Consider the following 23,512-nt stretch of genomic DNA (forward strand, 5'->3'; position numbering starts at 1 on the left):
ACAGTTAGTGCTTTCTTGTTTGTCTCATTTTGTGTCCTGATAACTAGGCTTGACAACCATCAGGTTGGGGACCCAAAAAGTTTGGCCTGACAGAAATGTGGTTTTTGCTGCTTTTGCAGCTAGGGTCTTACCAACTGTTGCCAGCTCCCAGGGGAATTGTATAAGAATTTCTTTGTTTTGGTCACCCTTGGGAGTGGCTTTGAATTTTGGGAGGGTAGTATGCCTCAGTTTAGTTTTTAACAATGCACATTCATGGGGAGAGGAGCGATAAGCGTGCACGAAGAGGAATGTGCTGATGGGCAAGCAGGAGGTGGTGGGAGCTGAAGGCAGCACACATGGCCTTGCAGCCAATGTAAGGATCCAGCTTTTACTTTGCCTTTCACTGTCACAATGGTTTTCACTTAAAAGCCATTGGAGGGCTTTGAATTTAAGAGGGACATAATATGGCCAAGGTTTTCAAAGGATCATGTGAACCATTCTTGGAGAATAGGCTGTAGAGGGGGCAAAACCAATTTGGAGGCTATTGCAATGATAAAAGCAAACGATGGTGGTGGCTTGGATCAAGGTGGGAGCAGTGGAGGTGGCAAACGGTCAGATTCTGATTGTATTTTGAAAGTAGAGCTGGCAGAATTTGTTGATGGATTGGGTACATGGGCTAGGAGAAGAAAACAGAATATCAAGACTGACAATGACTTTTGACTCAAGAAACTGATAGAGTTTACTGAAAAGCAGAAAGCTGCAACAGAATTAAATCAGGGGTAGGCATGAATTGAATTAAGAGTTTGATTTAGGATGTATTAAGTTTGAGATATGTGTTACTTACACAGGTGGACCTGGCAAGTAGGCAGTTGGACTTACAAGTTTGGAACTCATGGGAAAGGTTAATGTTGGAGCTATATATTGGAAAGTTATCACCAAGATAGCTGGTATTTGAAGCCACGAGCACCTTCTTGTTTAAATCTCCTGAATTTTACTAATTGACTAGATTTATGCAATGGTAAACAGGATAAAAATAGAACTGTAGAAATCTGTCTCTGGAGCTTATGTAGTCGAAGGAGAAAAACCTCTGGACCTTTAAGATTGCAATCAGTTCGCTAGCTCTTCTAACAGAATTTGATGGGCACAATTGTGAGCATAAAATATGGGCATTACCAAAGAAGAGAATTTAGACTAAGATCATCAAAAAGTATTCATAGAATTCATCAAAAGGATATCTGAAACACACACACATATATGGGAGATGCAAGTTATACATATACACACAGACATTCACATATAAAGTTATATGCACACGTACTTGCACTGGGCATTTATGCTTAATTATTCAGAAAGAACAGAATCATTTCCATCTTTTTTTAATTCTCTATCTATAGTCTCCCTCAGCTAACTCAAGATTTTCACATCTCTTCTCTCTTTTTCTCTCTCTCCCCTGCTCATCTCAAATCAAAATTCCAATTTATAAGATGACTCTTACCACACCAAACACTTAGAATTGGGGGAGAGCAGTATTTTTTACAAGCTAACTTGGGATCTGTTATCATTTTTTAAAGATGACACTTGATTTCTCACCTGATGTGCTAAAGAATGGCAGAGAGGAGGCCTCTAGGGAGAAAATGAGATTTTCATAGCTTAAATGCTAAAAATAACAGCCCCATAACACTGAATCTCATTACCAAGCAGCGAACGATCTCGCCTCTCTCTTCCACCGTGGTGTTCACAAGATGCCTTTCAGAGCCCACACATTCAGTCCACCCCCATCACACATAAACACAAACATACACACACACCGCCAGCTATGCTGTTACCTCTGGTAAACTTGGAAAATATGTGTCAGAACTAGAACCTTCTCTTCTCACGTTATCATAATTTACTGCCCGGGAAATGAGTCTGTGGTTGCAGACCGTTTTGTTCCTTATGTGGCGGATTTGGGCAGAGCTGGTGAGATTAATGAATGCAGCTGCACGTCCAGTGTGCTGGGAGGATAGAAATTCAGACCCAGAGTGAATTAGAGAAAGAGAAAACCCGAGCCAGAGGCACGACCCGGCTCACTCAGGCTGTGTCAGTCACTGTTTACATCATGCTTGCCCATAAAATAGATAATGACAACATTTCCACATATTCCTAAGCTGCTTCTGTCTGAGGAAGTCTAAAAGTTCATAGCAGCCTTGTAAATAAGTTCCAAATCTTTAGCAGACAATGAAAGAAATGTGAAATCAGCATTTCATCAATCACTAGGTTACATCTCCCTATGCCTCAGGCAAGGGACTATTTGCAAGCCTACCTAAAAGCATGAGCCAGAGGGAGAGCTACAGAGTCCACACAGGCGTGCTCTTGTCCTGCTCTGCTATTTGCCCTTAAATCCACTTGGAAGTCTCCTGGGGGAAGCATACCCCCAGAATCTTGTTCTAGAATGTTCCAGGGAGAAAGTCAGCATAGCACACCACATGATAAGTCTCGCCTCTCTCCTTCTTCTGCCTCACTGAGTCCTTCCTTCACCACGTTCGGGAGAACTGCATTTCCTATCCTGTCAAGTCCTCAAATTAGCAGAATACAGGATTAACATTCAATTCTGTTGACACTTGATGTCCTAGGCTTTATAAAACAATTTCAACATCTGTGGGGCACTTTAGAGTTCCAAATGCCCTTTACCACAGTGAATGCTTTCAACAGGCTCTGGGAGAAGCAATGTGGATGCTACTCTCCCATCTTATATTTGACGGGGGGAGGCTCAGAGTTAAGGCAACACAGAGGCCAAGGTCAATGGGAAAGGCTGGCAACAGGACACTAACTGGAAGCCCCTAAATTTAGGTCTGCCTGAATGAACTATATTAACTTGTCTTTTTATATGGGAAAAGAATTCTGGAGTCAAACAGACCTGGCTTTGCCGCTCAGGCAAATTTATTAATTCCTCCAAATCTATTCACTAATCTCTAAAATTGATTTATTGTCCCTGCAAAGGCTATTATGATTAAGGGAGATGGAGAATTGCAAGCACCAGGCACAGAGCCTGGCATGTGTTCTGGGAATGTTAGCTCCTTTTGTGCCTCTTCCCCGCTCTCTCTGCACCAGCTTCAATACCCACAACACTATTATCGTTACTGCAGTTGTTACTCTGATGGCGATTATACCTCATCTGTTCTTTGTGCTTACTAGGTACCAGGCACTGTGCCAAGTGTATTCCAGGCTCCCCTATATTTAATCCTCACCACAACTCTATGAAGTAGCACTGTTATCTGCCTTACTTACAAACCGCCCCCGCCAAAAAATAAAACCAAAGAACTGATGCTGAGCGCCGTCACGCAGAGTTAGGATTCCCTCTCTGGTGTGTCTGACTCTATTGTCCCAACCTCAGCCACTCTGGCATGTGCCTTAATGCTCAGGCCTCCCACTCAGTCCACTTGTTCTCTGCTAGCCTCAAAATTCTGCCCTGTCACACCCCAGTCCTCATTTGTCCGGAACAACCTTGTAACTGAACCAATAAACAGCTTCTAGGACCTGGGCCCTAGTCCTGTTTGCAGGACTTTCATCTATAGTTGCAATTCAGAATGCTCAATTAAGTTTGAATTTCAGAAAAACAACAGATTATTTTAGTATAAGTACGTCCCAAATTTTGTGTGCTATGCTGACTTGAGTGGGAAAAAAATTATTAATTGTTTATCTGAGACTCAAATCTAACTGGATGTCCCACATTTTACCTGGCAACCTAGGCACTTCGCAGACCCCAGCAGCCACTGTCTATTCTGCGTGTCCCGTGTCTATAAACCTTCCTTGAACCACACTGCAGTAGTTTGTTCCATCAGGGGATGTGGAGAACCACACCTCCAATACTCACATCCTTTTTCCCTTGTCTTGAATTTGGACCCACAAGAATACAAGGCATGTGATTCTGCGCCTGTTTTGACCTTAAGCCTTGAAAAGCTCTGGAGTTTGTGCTTTTGCACTCTTGGAAGCTCTAAGCTCTCATGTAAGAACTTTCAGTACTCTGCTGGAGAAACCACATGGAGAAGCATTTTGGAGAGAGAGAGTCTCTGAAACTACGTGAAGGAAAACCAAGGAAAGCAGGCAACAGCAAGAACCAAGGCCAAAATCTGATCCTAGTCGACCCATTCCCACCAGGCCCCAGCCATTCAAACCATCCTCTATCAAGTGTCAGACTTGTGAGGGAAGAAGCCATCTTGGACATTCCAGCCCCAGCAGACACAAGTGACGCTGAGATATTCAACCTCCTCTGTGCCCTGTCAAAATTACAGACCCTCATAATCCCAAGAAAGGAATGATAGTTTCTACTACTAAGTTTCAGTGTGGTTTGTGTTGCAGCAATAGATAACCGAAACACACGCCTAAGCGTTATTTTCCACGAAGTTTATGGTTAATGGCAGCACCCAGTTCAACCCAGTTATTACCAGGGATTCCCCTCCATCCAACCTTACACACTCTCAGATTCTAGATCCAAGTTCCTTCTGTAGTTGTGACTTTAAAGGCTGCCGGAGTCCAAAAGTCAGGCCCCCTCTTCCTCAGTTACAGTTGGGAACTAACATGTGACAGGGCACAGTAGGAGGCGATATTGTTGTGCAGCATAACAGAAGCAGCACAGCACCGGCCCACACCCAGGGAGGCATTAGCAGAGCGAGGCTGAGGGAGAATTGTCCAGCACCTGCCTGCTCTCCGCCGGGGCTCCCGCCAATCCTATTAGCTTCATGCTTACATAATCACAAAGTCCACCTACAGACCTTTCAGAAGAAAAATTCCAGGAACTGTGGGCCATAATATCCATCTGAATTATTGTCTGGCTTGGTACACTGAGGGGAGGGTTGATAAAAACACAGCAAGGAAAATATGCTAGCAGCATCAATAGAAAAAGACAAGTGCTTCTAATATTGATTCAAAATCAAAAACATAATAATGCCATTATTTGAACCACCGAAATTGGTTAAATCATGCCCTATGCATTACTCATGTTTGATGTCCAGTGTAATGATTAAGCTTGATTTTAGTGGAAAATTTCTGCATAGAAAATTAAGAAGAGGAATTCAGAATTCCCCAGAATTAGAGTTGATGTCGCTGGGCCTTTAAAATATGTATATCATCTGAAAATGTATCAAGGGTAAAAACCCTGTGACAGAATTAGTTAATGCTGCTGGAAAGGAAACCTCAGAGGAAAGATACTCAATAGAGAGAGCATTAGCTTGAGGTATTTGCGTGAAGTCACGATATAGGTACCAGAGAGTAAGAAATTAACTCAAGGTATGGCAGTTCCTTTTAAGGACTCAGAAAAATCCCTTCACTTTGACTTAATTGACTTCTCCAGAGTGGACTTTTCTTGAAGGAACCTGCCCTGTGGCTGGGTGCTTTCACTGAAGTTGTATTCATTTAAGTACCTCTCATGCGCCAAGCACCACGATAGGTTCTGGTCCTCAACAAGCTTACTGATTTGTACAGGAGCCAGAGATGAAAGCAGACTCTTGACAAAGCGTGCTGATCAGTGTGGTAGGTGGGGAGGTAAGGCACAGGCTAAAGGAAGAAGAAGGACAGTCAGCAAAAGTGTCACACAGCTGTCAGCCAACTCTGCACTAGGCCTGAGACCTCAGACTTACTCCATTCCTGTGATTCAGTTCAGGAAACGAACTCCCTATGTGACCTCGAGAAAACAACTGAGTTTGTGGGGAGACCCCCAGCTAGCTTTATCTAAATGCTGATTGTTTTTCATGGCATTTGAGTTCATGGTGTCAGACAGACTGGATTCAAATCGCTAGCTTTGGACATATTACCTCCTTTTGACCCTCAGTTTCCTCATCTGTGAAATGGGGATAATAACATTTACTCCACATTTTGTCAAGTGCAAATGAGGGCAAGGCAACGTAGATCAGATTCCTGAGAAGCAGAATTCAAGACTAGGATTCACATACAAGTGATTTATTAAGAAAATGCTCCCGGGGAGACCAGCAAGGGAGTGCAAGAAGCAGGAGAGAGAGGAGGAGGAAGCCAGGTGAGGGTGCCACCCCAGGGAGAGACCTGCAGAGGGTGGCCTCAGCCTGAGTCCACAGGGGAGCTCTGGAGGGGCAGTTATACCTCAGGGTTTGTCCCACTGGAGGCAAGAGAGCAGGACTTGCATATCCCTGCACCCATCAGTCACCAGCCAAGAGCCTCGGCGGGAGCTAGAAGGGAAACCTACACTCACAAGCACTTTGACCTCTGCACATGTGAGCAAAGCAACTCCCACAGCAGAGCACCATCCACCAAAGAACACTCAGGGGCCAGCCATTTGGAAGCAAATGCCCATTGAAATCAGGGAAGGGATGCAGACATGGCAAAAGAGCCTCAAGAGCATCTGGATGGAATACCAATAGCATCCACCTCAGTCTATACTTCCAGGCACATAGTAGTTACTCGATAAATGGCCCTTTCTCCTTTTCCTTAGAATGGGGGGAAATGTCTCTGTCTTTCACATACTGCAGTTAAGACAAGTCCCTAGGCTCTCTCTTATTTGCAGCTCAGACTCATGTTTTACGACAATAAACTGAGACTCCCAAATGTGCAGGGAAATCCACTCAGGTCCAAGGAAGAAAAGATAATGTGAGTCACTGATGTACTACTCCCGTGGGCTATTGCCCATTAATCCCTCTTCTCTGGCAGCTCCTCCTTAGTCCAGGAGAGTCTCTTTCATCCCTGTTTTACCTGCAGTAGCTAATGAGGAGACAGTGGAGACAGCGTTGGCACAACCCAGGCACTCACTGGCTCCTTGCTCCACCGAGAGGCGCTGGGTTTAGGGTGTACTGCAGAGGTTGGGCTTCCACACCAAAAGGTGCCCTTTTTCTCTCACTCTGTGCAGGGCCAATAGCCAGTCCCATCCACTTCTCTCAGCGGTGACTTGCCTCCCAAAAGCAAGAACAGAGGTCTGGGAGGGGTTGTTCCCCTAATGAAGAATACCTTCAAGATGTCCCTGGCCTAAGCCAGCACAGAGTTCAGAGGAGCCCTGTGCCCTCAACAAGGAGGAAAGAGAGGGGTCAGCACAAACCTAGAGCTTCAGCAAGGGGTGAGGAAATACGATGTCTCTTAAATTTGATTTGGGCCAGCATCTCTATTTGCCAGGATTAAAAACTCATTTTAATAACTGAAACCAAACATCCTCTTATGAGAGGATAATTTTTGCTTAGGAAAATACTTGATAGACTACATCAGTTGGGGAAGCTGAAACCCCAGATGCTTAGTCCGTAAGAAGACAGGGAAATTAAGAGAAATTCGATCATTCCACCTAATAAGTATTTGGAGGCTGGAGTGAGTGAGCAGAGAAGAAATGGGGTGGATTTGGAGAAGGCAGAGAAGAGATAAGACACAATGCTAAGAGTCTATTCCTCTCTAGGACTAATGTTAATCCATTAGTCTCTTTATCTTCGGTCTCGAAACTCCTCCCCAGGCCTCCCTCCACTTGAAGCTATAGCCTAGTGTTTCCTGTTCACTCCCATGTGAGCTCCTTAAGTCACTCGCGGGGCAGCCCAGACCCTGGGCTTCATCACGTCTGGCCGGGGTTCCTGAGCTGCCCATCACTTCTGAGCAGCGTCAGGAACCCCACAGTCCAAGGTTCAGCAGAGTCAAGCGGCCTCCAATTATCCTAGTCCTTACCTGTCACTCTCGACACCTGATCAGCTTCCAAAGATGCCCCCCGAGCAGGGCATCTGCTTCTTGCTGTTAACATCGCACTAGACTAGCGCATCTGTAAAGGCCTGTCTTATCTTCCTTGTGACAGCACCTTGAGAAATGACCCATGTCCAAGGCCTCCTGCAGACAAGCAGCCTGTGCCTGTCTTCCTGCTGGCTTTCTCATATTGATGTTTTTGTGCTGCTTTTGCTTTAAAATGAGATGTTTATAAAATGTTTCTAACCCCAAAGACCCTGAGTTACTTGAGAGCATGAACGGTATTGTTTTCATCTCTGCCCTGCCACAGCCCTCGTGCTGTCAGCCAGTGACGTTGCTCCCAGGGCAAGTCAGGGTCTCTGCCCCATTCTGAGTGAGTGGAGTCATGGATCAAATTGACAACTTCTTAAATTATAATTCCATCTGATGGCGAGACTGTGGGGAAACGAGCGTCATCATACACAACTGGTGTCAAGTAAGTTGAGTCACCCACTCTAGAGGTATCGAAATAATTATGAAGAGCTCTAGAGTCCACACCCTTTGATCTCATAATTCCACTTTGGCATGGTACCCAGAGGAAGGCACAAAATTTCATGTGTAAGAAAATTCTCATACAGAAATATTTACAATTGTGAAACCTGGAAATAGCCTATAAGTCCAGTGATAGATAGCTAAATACATTGTATTATATCTAAATGATGAAATATTTTGTAGACATTAAAAACCAAGCATTGAAGAAAAATTATTGATATGGGAAAATGTTCATTTTATATATATATATATAACTATTAAATATGTGCATATATACATTGTATAATTACAATTTTATTCCTCCAAAAGGACATAAATTTATAGATATACCAAAATGTGAGGTTATGAATATTGTTTTATTTATTTCTTATAATTATAATGAATATAATATTGTTTCATAATTAAAAAAATAAGTCATCAAATTTTTAATCAACAAAGTAAGCCTTTGGGTCAAGGTCATCTAAAGGCAAATATAACATTTATTTAACAGCCAATTATTGAGAAGCTCCTACACAGCCAGTCACTGTGTTTGAAGCTGGAAATTCTAAGATTAATAGAACCCACTTTCTTTTTTTTCCAAGTATACCTTTTGTATTGAGGTGTAATTGACAAATAAAAATTGTATATTGATTTGATATACATACACATTGTGAAATGATTACCACAATCCAGCTAATTAACATATTAAACACCTTACATGGTTACCATTTCTCTGTGTGTGTGTGCGCATGTGTGATAAGAACACAAGATTTACCCTTTTAGCAAATTTCTCCTATACAACACAGTATTATTAATTATGGCCACCATGCTGTACATTAGATTTCCAGAACTCATTCATTTTATCACTGAAAGTTTCTACACCTTGACCAACATCATCCCATTTCGCCCACCCCCCAGCCCCTGGCAACCACCATTCTAGTCTCTGCTTCTATGACATGGACTGTTTTAAATTCAATATATGAGTGACACCATACTGGATTTATCTTTCTCTGTCTTTCTCTTTCTCCTTCACTTAGCATAATACCCTCCAGGTTCATCCATATTGTCACAAGTGACAGAATTTCCTTCCTTTTTATGGCAAAATAATTTTCCATTGTATATAGTTACCACACTTTCTTTATCCATTCATCTGTTAACAGACACTCAGGTGGTTTCCATATCTTAGGTTTTGTGAATAATGCTGCAACAAACATAGGAATGCACACACCTCTTCGAGGTACTCATTTTGTCTCCTTCAGATATTTACCCAGTAGTAGAATTGACGGGTCATATCATAGTTGTGTTTTCAATTTTTTGAAGAACCTCCATATCGCTTTCTATAGTGGCTATACCAATTTACATTTCTACCAAGACTGTGCAAGTGTTCCCTTTTCTCCACATCTTCACCAACACTTGTTATCTCTCTTTTTTTTGAGGAAAATTAGCCCTGAGCTAACATCCACCACCAATCCTCCTCTTTTTGCTGAGGTAGATTGGTCTTGAGCTAACATCCATGCCCATCTTCCTCTACTTTATACGTGGGACACCTGCCACAGCATGGCTTGACAAGCAGTGCATAGGTCTGCATGCAGGATCTGAACCAGCGAACCCCGGGCCACCGAAGCAGAACATACGAACTTAAACACTGTGCCACCGGGCCAGCCTTGTCTTTTTGATAATAGCCATTCCAACAGGTGTGAGGTGATATCTCATTGTGGTTTTGATTTGTCTTTCCCTGATGATTAGCGATGTTGAGAACCTTTTCATGTACCTGTTGGCCATCTGTATGTCTTCTTTGAAAAACATCTATTCAGGTCCTTTGCCCATTTTTCCATCAGATTATTTTGGGGCTTTTTTTGCTATTGAGTTGTATGAGTTCCTTATATAATTTAGATATTAACTTCTTATCAGATATGTGGTTTGCAAATATTTTCCCCCATTCTGTAGGGTGCCTTTCCATTTTGTTGATGGTTTCCTTTGCTGTGCAGAAGCTTTTTAGTGTGATGCAGTCCCACTTGTTTATTTTTGCTTATTAGAACCCACTTTCTACTTAAGAGAGTTCACTCAGTGTAATGAGGGTTGACTTGTCATCTGATAATGACCATAAAATGTGGTTAGTGTGGTGGAAGCTTAAAGGAGGGAATTCCGACTTTGTAGGAGGAAGTCTTAGAAAATTTTCACAGAGGAAGTAGTACTCCTTCAGGTGTCTTCAGTTACTCATTCATTTATTGGATCAACAGCTATGTTTCCAAGATATGCAATGTCCAGGCACTGTGCTGGATGTTGAAACATGGAGATGAACAAGTTCAAGGCTCCTCCCCTCAAGGACGTCACTACCTAGTGTAGGATTGAGTGCTTTGAAGGGTGAATGGGCATTTGCCTACTTGCAAGTCTCTGGCTGATGACCCCAGTGCCCCAGTTCTTCCCATGGTTTCAGCTTTGGTATACAGGCTTCCTTCTTCATATCTGAACTACCCCTCCCCCACATCCCATGTGTCTAACTATAGCTCCTGTCAATGACAGCTCTGTTCCCTCAGGTCCTGTTTAATTCACTGGTCCCTAACTCTGAACAGCACTTTTAGTCTACACTAGAGATGCCAGTCACGACCTCCCTATATCCTCAGTCTGCCTTCTGGGGGAATCACCTCCCACAGCCTTGCTGAGTGGGCAGCAGGCCACAGGACCCTGACTCCTGGTTATATCTAATGGCATAGAAGAGGACCCCAGATACAAGGTGAGCAACTGAGATTCTCTCTTCCAGGAGTTTAGAATGGAACACACAGGCTGTGGGCAGTCTCCTTTGAGTGCTCCTGGAGAGTGCTATCCAGCCAGTCAAAAATGGTCTTTTGTGGCCTGATGCACTGAGCATTGGAGGAACCACATCCAAGGAAAGAGAGACAAGTGAAGTAGGTGCCCAGAGAGCATAGCACCATGTAGAGAAACATGTAGTGAGTGACTATGTTGCCACCTCCTGCCTTTGAATTCTGAAAAATTTCTCCCCCGTTCTCTGTTTTAAAGAATTTTGTTTGCATGAATTTCTCCTTCCTGCAAATAATACTCTTTCATTAAAACAACTTCCAAGAGAAAGCTTCCAGAACTCTTGGGGGATCTGACAAACTTACCAGAGAGACCCTCTTGTTGGATCAAGACTGGGTCATGCTCTGAGCCTAGCACAAGGCAGATGCCCAATAAATAATTGTTGGCTGAATGAATGTAAGAATGAAAAGCTGCCCCAAAGGGTCATCTCTGGCTGCCTGAGAGCCCTCATTTACCTGTCTGACATCCGCAAGCACTAAAAGGAAAGCGATCACATGGGCCCACGCGCAGCTTGGATTCTCTGCCTCAAACTCGTTCCAGTAATCATTGAACACCTGTTTTCTTTGGCAGTCCGGGTTGCACTGAGCCATTCCAGTGGATATTAGAGTCCTTCCCTGCTCCCAGTCTCTAGTGAGTGATGGCTTTTGCAAGAAGGAAAATGCTCAGTGTTCTCTTGAGTCCCATCAGAAGATGGAATTGTAAGGATTGGAGCACAGAATCAAGCACAGACAGCCCGCTAGTGAAGATTTAGTTCCTGATTAACAGGAACAGGCTTCACAAGTAGTTTTGGAAATGAGGTCAAACCCATTTGTTTCCAGATGGTGCCAGACTAAAAGAAAAAAATGCAAAGAGTAATGGAAAATTTTCAGGCATCATATGGTCATTCATCACATCTAGGCAGCACCTTGATTCCTGAAATGTTGGGTATATATGGCTTGGAAGGTAGCCATGGAGCTCTCCCACATATGTGGACTTTCCTTTAAAAGTAAGGTAATAACTTTTTATTCAAGCATCCATAAGCCACATCCCCTATCCAAAAGAGTCACCCTTTCCCCATTGCTGTCAAACAATTCATTTGCTCATTTTAGCGTTGTTTTTTCTTCTTTGTATTGTTCATCTAACAATATTTGTTAAGCACTTACTATTTGTCAAGCTCTTTTCTGGACACAAGGACAGAGCAAAGAGCAAAACAAAGTCCCGACTTATATGGAACATATATTCTAGCTGGCATTTAGGGGGATACTGACAACAAACAAACAAACAAAATAAGTATATTTATATGACTAGGGAGAAAAGTAATTCAGAATTATGGAGACACAGAGTTCCTCAAGTGAGAGGCAGTTGCTATCCTACATAGGATACTCTGAGATAGATGATGACATTTGAGCAGAAACCTTAAGGAAGTGTGGAAGTCAACGCTGTTCATATCTGGGGAAAGAACATTCTGGACAGAGAACACTGCAAGTGCAAAGGTCCTGAGGCAAGAGATGCCTAGCATGTTTTAGGAAAAAGAAGACGGACAGTGTCTCTAGAGTGGAGTTAGTGAATAGAAGAGGATACGATATGAGGTCAGAGGGGTGAATGTAAATGCTTTCTACTAGACTGTGAATTCTAAAAAGCAAGAACCATGTCTTACTCATCTTTATACTCTCCCTAGCTCTTACCACAGTTCCTGGCACACAAGACTGTTTTAATAAATGTTTGTTGTAGTTATAAATGAATGCATAGTTTACTTTCCTTTAATTCCCTTAATTTTGATGAAACAAGTAAATTTAATTTAGCTTTCATTTCCATTAGTACTGAACTAGGTTTAATTCCTGAGTCAGTAGACATAATTCTATTAAACAGATGATGGATGGATGGATGGATGGATGGACGGATGGATGGATGGACAGATGGACAAATAGATTTTAGATAAATAGATGTCAGATTTGAGCCAAACCCTAGACTCTAGCTATGGTCATACATCTATACACATGACCATGATCCCATGAGCTTCTCAATTTATCCTTGATCTGTCTATTTGCAATTTTATCCATGAACTGATTCAGCATGAGGAGTTCCAGTCCCCAGCCTAAGCGGGTGAGATTATGGTTTGCTAAAGCCCTGCAGTCCCAACCTCAAAAATGTTGTGCTGTTATCACTTGACTATAAGCCCGGTTCTGGGCACCTTTATCTCCCTGACCTTGAAAGGTTACCACCTACCTCAGAGATTCTGACTTGTCTCCTGATCGTACCCCTGCCTTTTTCTTACCTTCATGGATGATTTATAGTTAGTTTCAGTCTGTGCGTTCCAGCATAACACTAATGGGCAAGTTTCGGTGGACTTAGTTGTGCATAGAGCCCATGAATGCACCACAGGCCATTGGGATCCACCAGGTTCTTGGCCAAAATTTCTTCCCTTGTTTCTTTTGCCTGGATGTTAGCCAAGCCTGAGGCTTTCCTTAACTAATACGGAACTAAATTAAAAGACACTTGAATAAATGAATGAGCAAGCCTCAGGTCTCAACCAGACCTTGCAAGAAGAAAATAGAGACCATCCATTAAGTGGAAGTTGAACAAGTTTTAAGTTTGTTTTAAAATTTTCTCTCCAAAATTTCAAGATGTAAACACTGGCTCTTAGTACATAAATGAAGTTCTTTCTTTTTTGTGTGTGTGAGGAAGATTGGCCCTAAGCTAACATCTGTTGCAAATCTTCCTCCTTTTGCTTGAGGATGATTGTCGCTGAGCTAGCATCACTTCCAATCTTCCTCTATTTTATGTGGCATGCTGCTACAGCGTGGCTGGGAGAGCAGTGCTAGGGCCATGCCCTTGATCCAAACCTGTGAACCCCAGGCCTCCAAAGCAGAGCATATGAACTTAACCACTACACCACCAGCCTGACCCCTGAAGTTGTTTCTGTTTTGAGATTGATAAGCACATTTACCCATGTAGTTAGTATAATAGATCTAAGGACATTAATTGATATGTTGCACTAGAATATGAGTTCTAATAAGGATGTCAGAAATTAATACACTTCCTTTAAAGATACTCTGAAAATATTTGATCTATCTCACATACGATGTAAATTCTAATCTGTATCTTTCACCAAGTATTCATTCACATCATGCTGCACATAGTGGAAGCTCCCTCTAAACTATGACTATTGCACAAATACAAGACATATGATAAATTTCTCGACTTTGAATGCTAGAGAAAGTGTCTGTCCTCTGCATAACTTGTCTGCTTCTTTTTACCTGACAATAAGAACTAGATAAATTAGATAAACTGGATTTCTCTTTTTTTTTTTTGGTCTTGTTTTCTAAGAAGTTCAAAGCTTGAGCATTAGACTCTGTTTCATCGCACCTCATCCCAGTTTCCTGGCATAATTACCCGGTCTCTAATGACACTACATGATTTCTGATCTTCATTTAGCTTTATTTCCGCTTTCCTGTTGTTATAAACTTTACGCTAATGTTCAGGGAAGTTTGAGGGGTGCCTCTGTGAGAAGCAGGAAAAATATTTATTGTTAGTAAGCAAAGAGGTATGTGACTACATTAAAACATGGAGCTTTGAGTCGTGTAGACCTGAATTCAAATGTCAGCTTCTACAATCATTAAAAGTGTAAGACTGATTGAACAAATTGCTTAAATTCTCTGAACTTGAGTTTTTTTCATCTGATAAATAAGGAAAATGATTGTAAAATATTGTGAGGATTAAATAAGATAATGTGTAGAGAATGCTTAGAACCCTACCTAGCACATTATAGGTGTTCAATAAATGATATCCTTACATGAACAAATAGGAATCCTTGAGAGGCAACTTTGGGTTACACAATATATGAAAAAGTGTTTCTCGAATACAAGAGAGGAGCAAAAGTTCAGACTTTGGAACTAGTTTATGTGGGTTCAAATCCCAGCTCCATAATTTACTGCTTGTAACCTCAGGCAAGTTCTTTACCTCGTTATGCCTCACTTTTCTAATATTAAATGAGAATACAAACAATATTTACCTCATAGGGTTATTTTTAAGGAGGTAATACAGTGTAGGTGCTTTAAAAAGTGACCAGCATACACTAAGCACTCAATAAATGCTACTACTACTGCCGTAACTATAATAATAATAATAAGTAGTAATAGTAGTAGTAGTAGTAAAAGAAGTAGTAGTAGTAGTAATAGTAGTAGTGGTGGTGGCGGTAGTAATAATAGTAGTAGTAATAGTAGTAGTAGTAGTAGTAGTAGTAGTAGTAGTAGTAGTAGTAGTAATAGTAGTAGTAGTAGTAATAGCAGTAGTAGTAGACTCCTAGTTTCAAGCTAAATTTTCAGAAACATCTACTCCACGTTGGCCCCAAGAAAAACTGAAAATAACAAACACAGAAAACTGAATTGGTCTAGTAACAAAGAGAGAGTTTTCCTAGGTTTGTTTTCAATTCCACATTGGAAGCCTTGCTGATGAGAACATTAGAGACAAATATTTGTATGGAAATAAATGTGCAACACAAGCCCAGAAAGGTACACATTGTACCTTCTCTCTAACAGAAAGGAATTTGGGGGAATGATGGCTCTCTCATATCATTATAGAGTCAAGAAACAGGTGAACTGATAGCCCCAACCCCACCAACATTGATTCCTTGTGTTTTTATTTCATTTTACTCTTTGCAATATGTTTTCACATTCAGCCATCCTCTCTTTTGATCCTCAGAGTGAGTGAAAAAAGAAGGCAGGGCAGGTGCAATCATTATTAATATTAAAGTAAGTAATAAAGTGAATTGACTGTCTCAGGGCCACCCAGTTAGTAAGTGATTGAGCTGGGTTAAAAACCAGCCATCCTCTTTCCTCAAACTATGCACATTACCTGAAGTCAGACTTCCACACTGGAGCAGTCTCATGGGTAAGAAAATCATGTGTAAGAAAAAAGCAGTGAACACTGGAACATCCAAAGAGAAGATTCCAGGATGCTTCAGTTCCTCCAGAAAAGTGCCTCACCCTGCACAGCTCAGAAGAGGGAGTCTTTAGGAGAACAGGGTATCTCTTTCCTTCTGTCCTTTGTGCATCTCGTTTCCACACACAGCCCTGTCATGCCCAGGCTGTCCACTAGCACCGACCACCAGTAGTAAAGGAGGTACCTCTTTATTTAAGTACCTGGTACTTAAAATGGAAAATTGAAGTACATAATGACAGGATTAGGAACAGCTGAATGTAGAGATGCTGAAAACCCCTTTAGAACAATTTGCCAAATAGTTTTGCTCTTTGCCAAAATCTCTTTTCTCTTCATTTAAACCCTTCTGGATTATAAGAAAAATGTAATTAAAACCATGATTTTCTCTACTCAAATGAACAGCTTCTGCTGTCTAAGAAAAAGGGAAAGCCTCAAAAAGATACCTGTGACTATTCTAGCCCTTGGGAGCATAGAAAGAAGTCTTGAGTCATCCAGACTCAGTCTGTTTGGAAACTGACCACACATGAAGGTTGGGAATTGGGCTAGTTATTAAACTTTTGTCTCTCAGCACCCACCCACCCTTCTGTTCTCTATTTTATGATTCTAAGGTGGACTCCACGGATAAAATTTCTTCTTTGCCATCTAGCTTCCTGTTAGGATCTGCCAATAAAAGGTGTTAAAGGCAGACTACAAGGCCAGAGGAAGGAGAAGAGATTTCCCCCTTGCTGTTTGTTTCCTGTTCTTATCAATGTCACCTCGGCAATGGTTCTCCACCCTGGCAGCAACAGCTGGTTCCAGGTCCTTTCTTTCCATGTTCCCAGAACCAGACCCATTGAGTTCCCCTCAGAGACACCAGCACCAACCAGGTGGCAACTCCTGCTTCATGGTCTGGGTTGCAGCTCTGTAGGGACCTTCATCCAAGCTTCTAGGTCCTAATAACCCCAACCTCTTCCCTCTGTTCCCCCTGCCCAAAGGGTGGCAAATATTTCCTGCAGTTACTACATCTTTCTACAGTTACAGTCTTCCAAATGCCCGTTTAGAAATTCAATTCCCTATATTAAATCATCTCTGTTAAATTAACTGGTATGGTCCCTGTTTTCATGACAGGACACTGTATTCTCCAATACACTTTTAGATCAAGTCAGTGAAACCAAAAGTACATTCCATGATGCATTACTTCGCTGAGGGCATTGGTAGGTAGTCCATGAATAAAGGACTCAATGAGTAAATAACTTGGAGAAATGCTGGATTGAACAAAGACAGTTTTATTTACTGCAAGATTTCTCAGAGCTTTTAATATCCCAATATGTCTGTGAATCCCAAAGACAGAGTTACAAATTGCAGCCAACTCTCTGCATCACGTTTGATTCCTCCTTTCTTTTATCCACTATACATATATCTAATCAAATATTTACATTCCCTCTAACTTCTTCTACCCTCTTCCTGTCTCCCCACTGTCAACATCCTAGTCTAAACCCTCACCACCGTCATCTGCCAGCCTCCAACCTGACCACCTTGCCTTATTCCTCATCCTCCAAGCCAGTCCTCTGTGGCAGGGGTCAGAAAACTGCAGCCTGCAGACCAAGTCAACCAGTTTCCTGTTTCTTCACAGTAACAAATTAAAAATGTTTTATTTTATGGTTACATTTTAAGTGGTTATGTAAGTACCTGCATAACAGCTTCAATGTTGCCTCTCGGCAAAGCCTCAAATATTTACTATCTGGCCTTTAAGAGAAAGTTTGCTAACCCCTACTCGACCCTCCTGTCAGATGCATTTATCCTAAATCACCTACATTTTTAGTAATGTCTCCTCGCAAGTTGCTCCTAGTTGTTTAGCCTTAATGTTTAGAAAATTATGAACAAGGAAAATCATCGCATGTGACATTCTCCTTCACTAAGTGGGGTAGTGAGGTTCCTTCTTTTAGGTTTTGGCAAAGAGGAAAATTGCCGTCACCTGCTGACTCTGAAGCAGAATCAGGGAACAATAAAAGTGTATAAAGTTCCATTCTGGCGATACAACAATGCACACTAGATATTGGTCAAACAGAAAGAATGACTAATTTGGTCAAAGCAGAATCACCAGGGAGGAAGGGGTAGGTACAGAGAGTGATACGCTGGCAAATGTTTAACAACTGGCTTTCCAGGGAGACAGGGAGTGGGAGGTGAGAAGCCCTAACGTGTAGCCTTTGCCAATTCCTATGGGGTAAATACTCCCACCATGATGGAATCATGTTACCAACGTGACATCACTGGATGCAGAGTTGGGAGAGACACACAACTGGCTTTCACTCTAGCATGCCAGGAACAGAGCAGGAATCAAAGCAAGTGGGGTCCCGTTTTTCTGGGCTTCTGTACCCTGAACACCGAGGGGAAAGACCAAGCCACCCAGAGTGGTGATTTGGAATGAAGTCTACAGCTGCTCCTTGGTACAAGTCTGAAGTTTAAGAAAGTGTGTCATCTGCTCCCTTTGCGATGCCATTTCTTCATGGGAAGTGGGGAGGTCCACCTGGTCCCTATGCTGAAATTCCTAAAATTCCTTTCACAGTAAGAAATGTTCTTGAGAAATAAATCAAGGAAATATTTGGGTTCTCCAGATTGGAGCTATTATGAATCAGGGTGCTATGAATATTCTCATACAAACCTTTTTGTAAACATGGTTTTATTTCTCTTAAGTAAATACTGCGAGTGGCATTAATTGCTCATAGGATAAGTGCATCTTTACCCTTACAAGGGACTGCCAACACTTTTCCAAAGTGATTGTACCAGTTTTATACTCCCACTAGCAATGTATGAGAGTTCCAATGCTTCCATATCTTCCACAACACTTTGTATTATAAGTCTTTTTAATTTAAGCTGTTCTAGTGGATGCAAGCTGGTATCTCCTTGTGGTTTCAATTTCATTTCTCAAATAACTAATAATGTTGAGCAATTTTTCATGAGCTCATTAGCTATTTACATATCTTCTTTTTTGATCAAGTCGTTTGCCCATTTTATTGAGATTTGTCTTTTCCTTATTGATTTGTGCTGTTTAAAAATGGAACTACCTAAATGTGAAAAGCAGAGACAATACATACAGTAAGCTTTTATTTTTTCATCTACATTTTTTCCAGCTTTATTGAGATATAATTGACGCATAACATTGTATAAGTTTAAGGTGTACAGTGCAATAATTTGATACATATATATATGTTGTGAAATGATTACCAAAATAAGGTAAGTTAACACATCCACCTCCTCACATAGTTACAATTTGTGTGTGTGTGTGTGTGTTTTGAGATCTAGTCTCTTAGTAACTTTCAAATATTCAACATAGGATAGTTAACTATAGTCACCATGCTATACATTACATCTCCAGGACTTATTTATCTTACAAACTGGAAATTTGTACCCTTTGACTACCTTCACCCATTTCCCCCACTCCACCCCTGCCACTGGCAACCACCAATCTATTTCTATGAATTTTCTCTGTTTTTATGAATTCTGGGTTTTTTGATTCCACATATAAGTGAAGATCATACAGTATCTATATTTCTATATCTGACTTATTTCACTTAGCATAATGTCCTCAAGTTTCATCTATGTTACCGCAAATGACAGGATTTCCTTATTTCCTTATTTTTTATGGCTGGTAATATTCCATATATATCACATTTTCTTTATCCATTTATCCGAGGATGGGCACTTAGGTTGTTTCCATGTTTTGGCCATTGTGAATAATGCTGCAATGAACATGGAATAGAGATCTGTCTTTAAGATACTGACTTTATTTCCTTCAGATACATACCCAGAAGTGGAATTGCTGGCTTATAGGGTAGCTCTATTTTTAATTTTTGAGGAACCTCCATACTGTTTTCCACAGTGGCTACACCAATTTACATCCTGAATTCTGATTATTCTGAATTCTTTGTCAGACACTTCATAGATCTCCATTTCTTTAGGATCACTTATTGGAGCTTCATTGCTTTCCTTTGGTGGTGTCATGTTTACCTCGTGATTCCTCATTATCCTTGATTCCTTGTATTGGTATCTGCACATTTGAGTAGCAATCTCCTCTTCCAGTCTTTACAAGTTTGCTTAGGCAGAGATGATCCTTTACCAGACAGCTCAGTTTGAGGTACTGGACAGATCAGCTGGTAGCGTCCATGAGTAGGCAGGGCTTGCTATCAGGGTCCCTAGTTGGGTGAGGCCAATGCCTGTGCTCTGAGGTTGGGCTCCACGTTTGGGTGGGGCCACTAGCTGGGCTCTGGAATCACCTCTGGTTGCGAAAGTTCGCAGGGTGCGTTCCCCAGCAGGGTGGTGCCACTGATTGGACTGTGCGATTGGGCAGGGCTGCGGGCTCGGTTCCGCAATCGCTCCTGGTCAGATAAGGTCTCAGGCTGTGCTCCCCAAATGGATGGCACTGCTAGCTGGATTCTGCATTTGGGCAGAGCTGCAGGCATGGCTTCACAGTTGGACGGGGCCTCAAGTTGTGCTCTGTGATCAGGTGGAGCTGCAGGCTGTGCCCTGAAGTTTGTTGGAGCCACAGACTGGGTGAATAGATGATCAGATAGGCTGATATCTGTGCTCTGCTGTTGGGCAATGTCTGGCTGGGCTCAGAGGTTGGGAGAAGTCTCTAGCTGTAGCCTGCAGTTAAGTGGGGCTAGAGATTGTGCTACATGGTTGGGCAGTCACTGTCTGGGTTCCCTGTCCAGGTGAGGCCTCATGCTGTATTCAGCAATTGGGCAAGGCCATAGGCTGGTATTTGTTGTGGGGTCGGGCTGTAGGCTGGGATCCATGGCTGGGCAGTACCATAGGCTGTGTTCACAGGCTGCCCAGGGTCACTGCTCAGGCTCCTTAGTCATGTGGGGCCAGAGGCTATGCTCAACGGTTGAGTAGGGCTGCTGGCTTGGCTACCTACCCAAGCAGAGTTATAAGATGGGCTCTGTGGCTTCCTAGGTTCCCTGGCCAGCCTTCTTGGTCAGTTGGAACTGAAGGGAATGCTCAGGAGTTGAGTGAGGCTGCAAATTTGATTCCCTGACCAGGTAGGGTCATAGAACTGGCTCCTTGGATGGTAGGGATCATTGGCTGGGGGCTCAAATCTGACAGAACTGCCAAATGAGTTCCCTTGTCAGATAGGGCTACTGGCTCCACTCTGCAGATGGACAGAGCTACTAGGTGGGATCTCTGCTCTGGTGCCACTGCAAGCAGGAATGCAGTCTGCTAAGATCTGGACATTGGTTGCTGTAAGCCCCACCTTCTTCTCTATCACTCTATGATCCCCAGTGATGGAGCTCTGAAGATTCTCTCAGCGATTCCTATGAAGAAAGACCTGAGTGGGCCTCCCTGGAAGCAATCCACAATTCCAGGGGAGCTGGATGTCCCCACTGGAGAACCTATAGGCCTAGGAGGGCCCTCTTGGTGCATCACTTTGCCAGCCTGAAGGATAAGCAATGAGATCAGAGTGTAGCTGCTCCTCTTACCCCTCTAATGCTGTCCTTCTCCGGCTGGTCTCTGTGATGGGAGGAGTTAGATGCAAACAAGTTCTCTAGTTGACATGTTGTGATGTACAGAATGCACACAAACACACATACACACATACATACAGTCTCTGAGAAATATCTTATATGGCCTCATCGTAATCGTTCAAGAATATTAAGCATCATGTTAGATGCAGGAGATATCTACATTGGAATCTTGGTGGCTAGACTGACATTCATTGAGTAAAAATGAATTTTCATATTACTAAATTAAAAATTGCTTTATAAAAAACTGTAGTTAGGATACACTTAGCCATGAATACAAACTACTCACTACTTAAATTGGGACTTCAAAATGACCAGAACTTTGATAAAGAAGAACCCACAGGAAGAGGTCACACCTGGAGGGTATTTCTTTAATGGATGTTCAAAATAGAGATTTTAGAAATGATATGGTTAATAATGATGACAAGGTCCAGAGTTTACTGTGGGTGTAGTGGCTAGAAATATGTGTGGTGATAAGCAATAGTGGAGGAAACGATCATTGGAAGACATCTAGAAACTCAAAGGATAAGGTATTTGAATGTTTGTGCAGGTGGCTGCTGATGTTGCACATAATGTTTGGAGTTAGAAGAATTGGTTCATGGCCCCAGATCTGCCTCTTATAGGCTGCATTACCCTTCTCCTCAGCTGTAAAATGGCAACAACGATGGTGATGATGCTGTAGTCTGATGATGATGATACTGGTGGTGATGACAAGGATGATAATTGATTAGCTCACCTAGTCACAGCCTCAGGATGTAGTAAAGATCACATATTTGAGGACATTTTTAAACTATCAAGCTCAATACAAACGTAAGGTATTGTTTTCATAATTTGATAAGGAGTCGCTTGGTCACTATATGAGCCAGGATTCAACCAGAGAAACAGACCAGTAGGAAATATATATTAAGAGGTTTATTGCAAGGAATTGGCTTATGAGATTGTGGGGACTGGCTAGGCATGTCAAAAACACACACATGAGGCCATAGGAAGAGCAGGCTGACCCCTCAGGCATGAGTTGAGGCAGTCCACGAGTGTAATTTCTTATTCTGGGGTGCCTCAGTTCTGCTCTCAAGGCCATTCAACTGGCTGAATGAGACCCATGCAGGTTATCTAAAGTCCTCTCCCTTACTTGAAGTCAACTAATTATGGACACTAATTAAACTTATAAAACACCTTCATAGCAACACCTAGCTTTGATTGAATGACTAGGGACTATAGCCTAGGCAAGTTGACACACATAAAACTGACCGTCACAATCATGTATTATTTTGTGATCATGAGCCAATCATTTAGCTTCTTTGGGTCTGAATTTCGACATCTTTGAAATAGGAGTAGCTATCTACCTCACAGGGCAGTCCCAAGAATCCAGTGAAATGCTGTATGTTTAAATGAATGCTAACCTTAAGTGACTGTCAGTACTAGGGAATTGAGTTTAGCTCGCTAACCCTTATAAAAATGAAAGCTGGAGCCTGGACCTCCCTGCCACCATTTCTTAGTAAACAGAAAAAAAAAAAATTGCCACCTACCCATCTATCTCACTAATAATATAAATTTGTCAGCTCACCTACGAGACTGTGATTGAAATTAGTGTGATTCACACCATAGTTCTTTAAAAATAATCCTTATTTAAACATTGTTTCAAAATGTTTCACTCCCATCAACCTGTCATTCAAGCTGATACCTCCCCAGGGTCCTGGACAAGGCTTGGTTCCCTTGCTTTGCCCTTGGGGATCTGAGCAGAAAAATTGTCTTGGGTCTCAGGATCTTCTGAACCAATTTAGCTTCCTAATAATGATATTTAAATTAAACTCACTTTGAATAGATGGCTGAGTCATCCCCTTCGTGAAGGAGAAAGATCCCCAGCAAATATCATAAACCCCACATAAACCAAGCAATTTTAAAGATTCAGATTATAGGTGAATAATCTCCGAAATAAAGATTTCTCCTACACATATAATAATGATGCTTTGAAATTTTTTCATAAGTGTGTCTTAAAAGGATGTTCTCTGGGCCAAAAAAATAATTGGAAATTCATCCCCGCAGATTGAGAGAAATTCAGAGATTTAGTCTAAGAAATACTTTTGCTGTTTGTAGAGGATGGCATTTGGGAGGATATTAGACTCTGCAGTAGTTAG

At 42.0% G+C, this 23,512-nt stretch overlaps 1 long non-coding RNA gene across 6 annotated transcripts in view; it reads right to left on the minus strand.

Annotated features, from left to right (window-relative positions):
• Nucleotides 1-23,512, minus strand: part of LOC139041385 (uncharacterized) — a 460,406-nt gene that overhangs the window by 205,137 nt on the left and 231,757 nt on the right. The gene's annotated exons all lie outside the window — the stretch shown is intronic.

The sequence above is a fragment of the Equus asinus genome, chromosome 21 (assembly GCF_041296235.1).
Source record: "Equus asinus isolate D_3611 breed Donkey chromosome 21, EquAss-T2T_v2, whole genome shotgun sequence".
Taxonomy (NCBI): domain Eukaryota; kingdom Metazoa; phylum Chordata; class Mammalia; order Perissodactyla; family Equidae; genus Equus; species Equus asinus.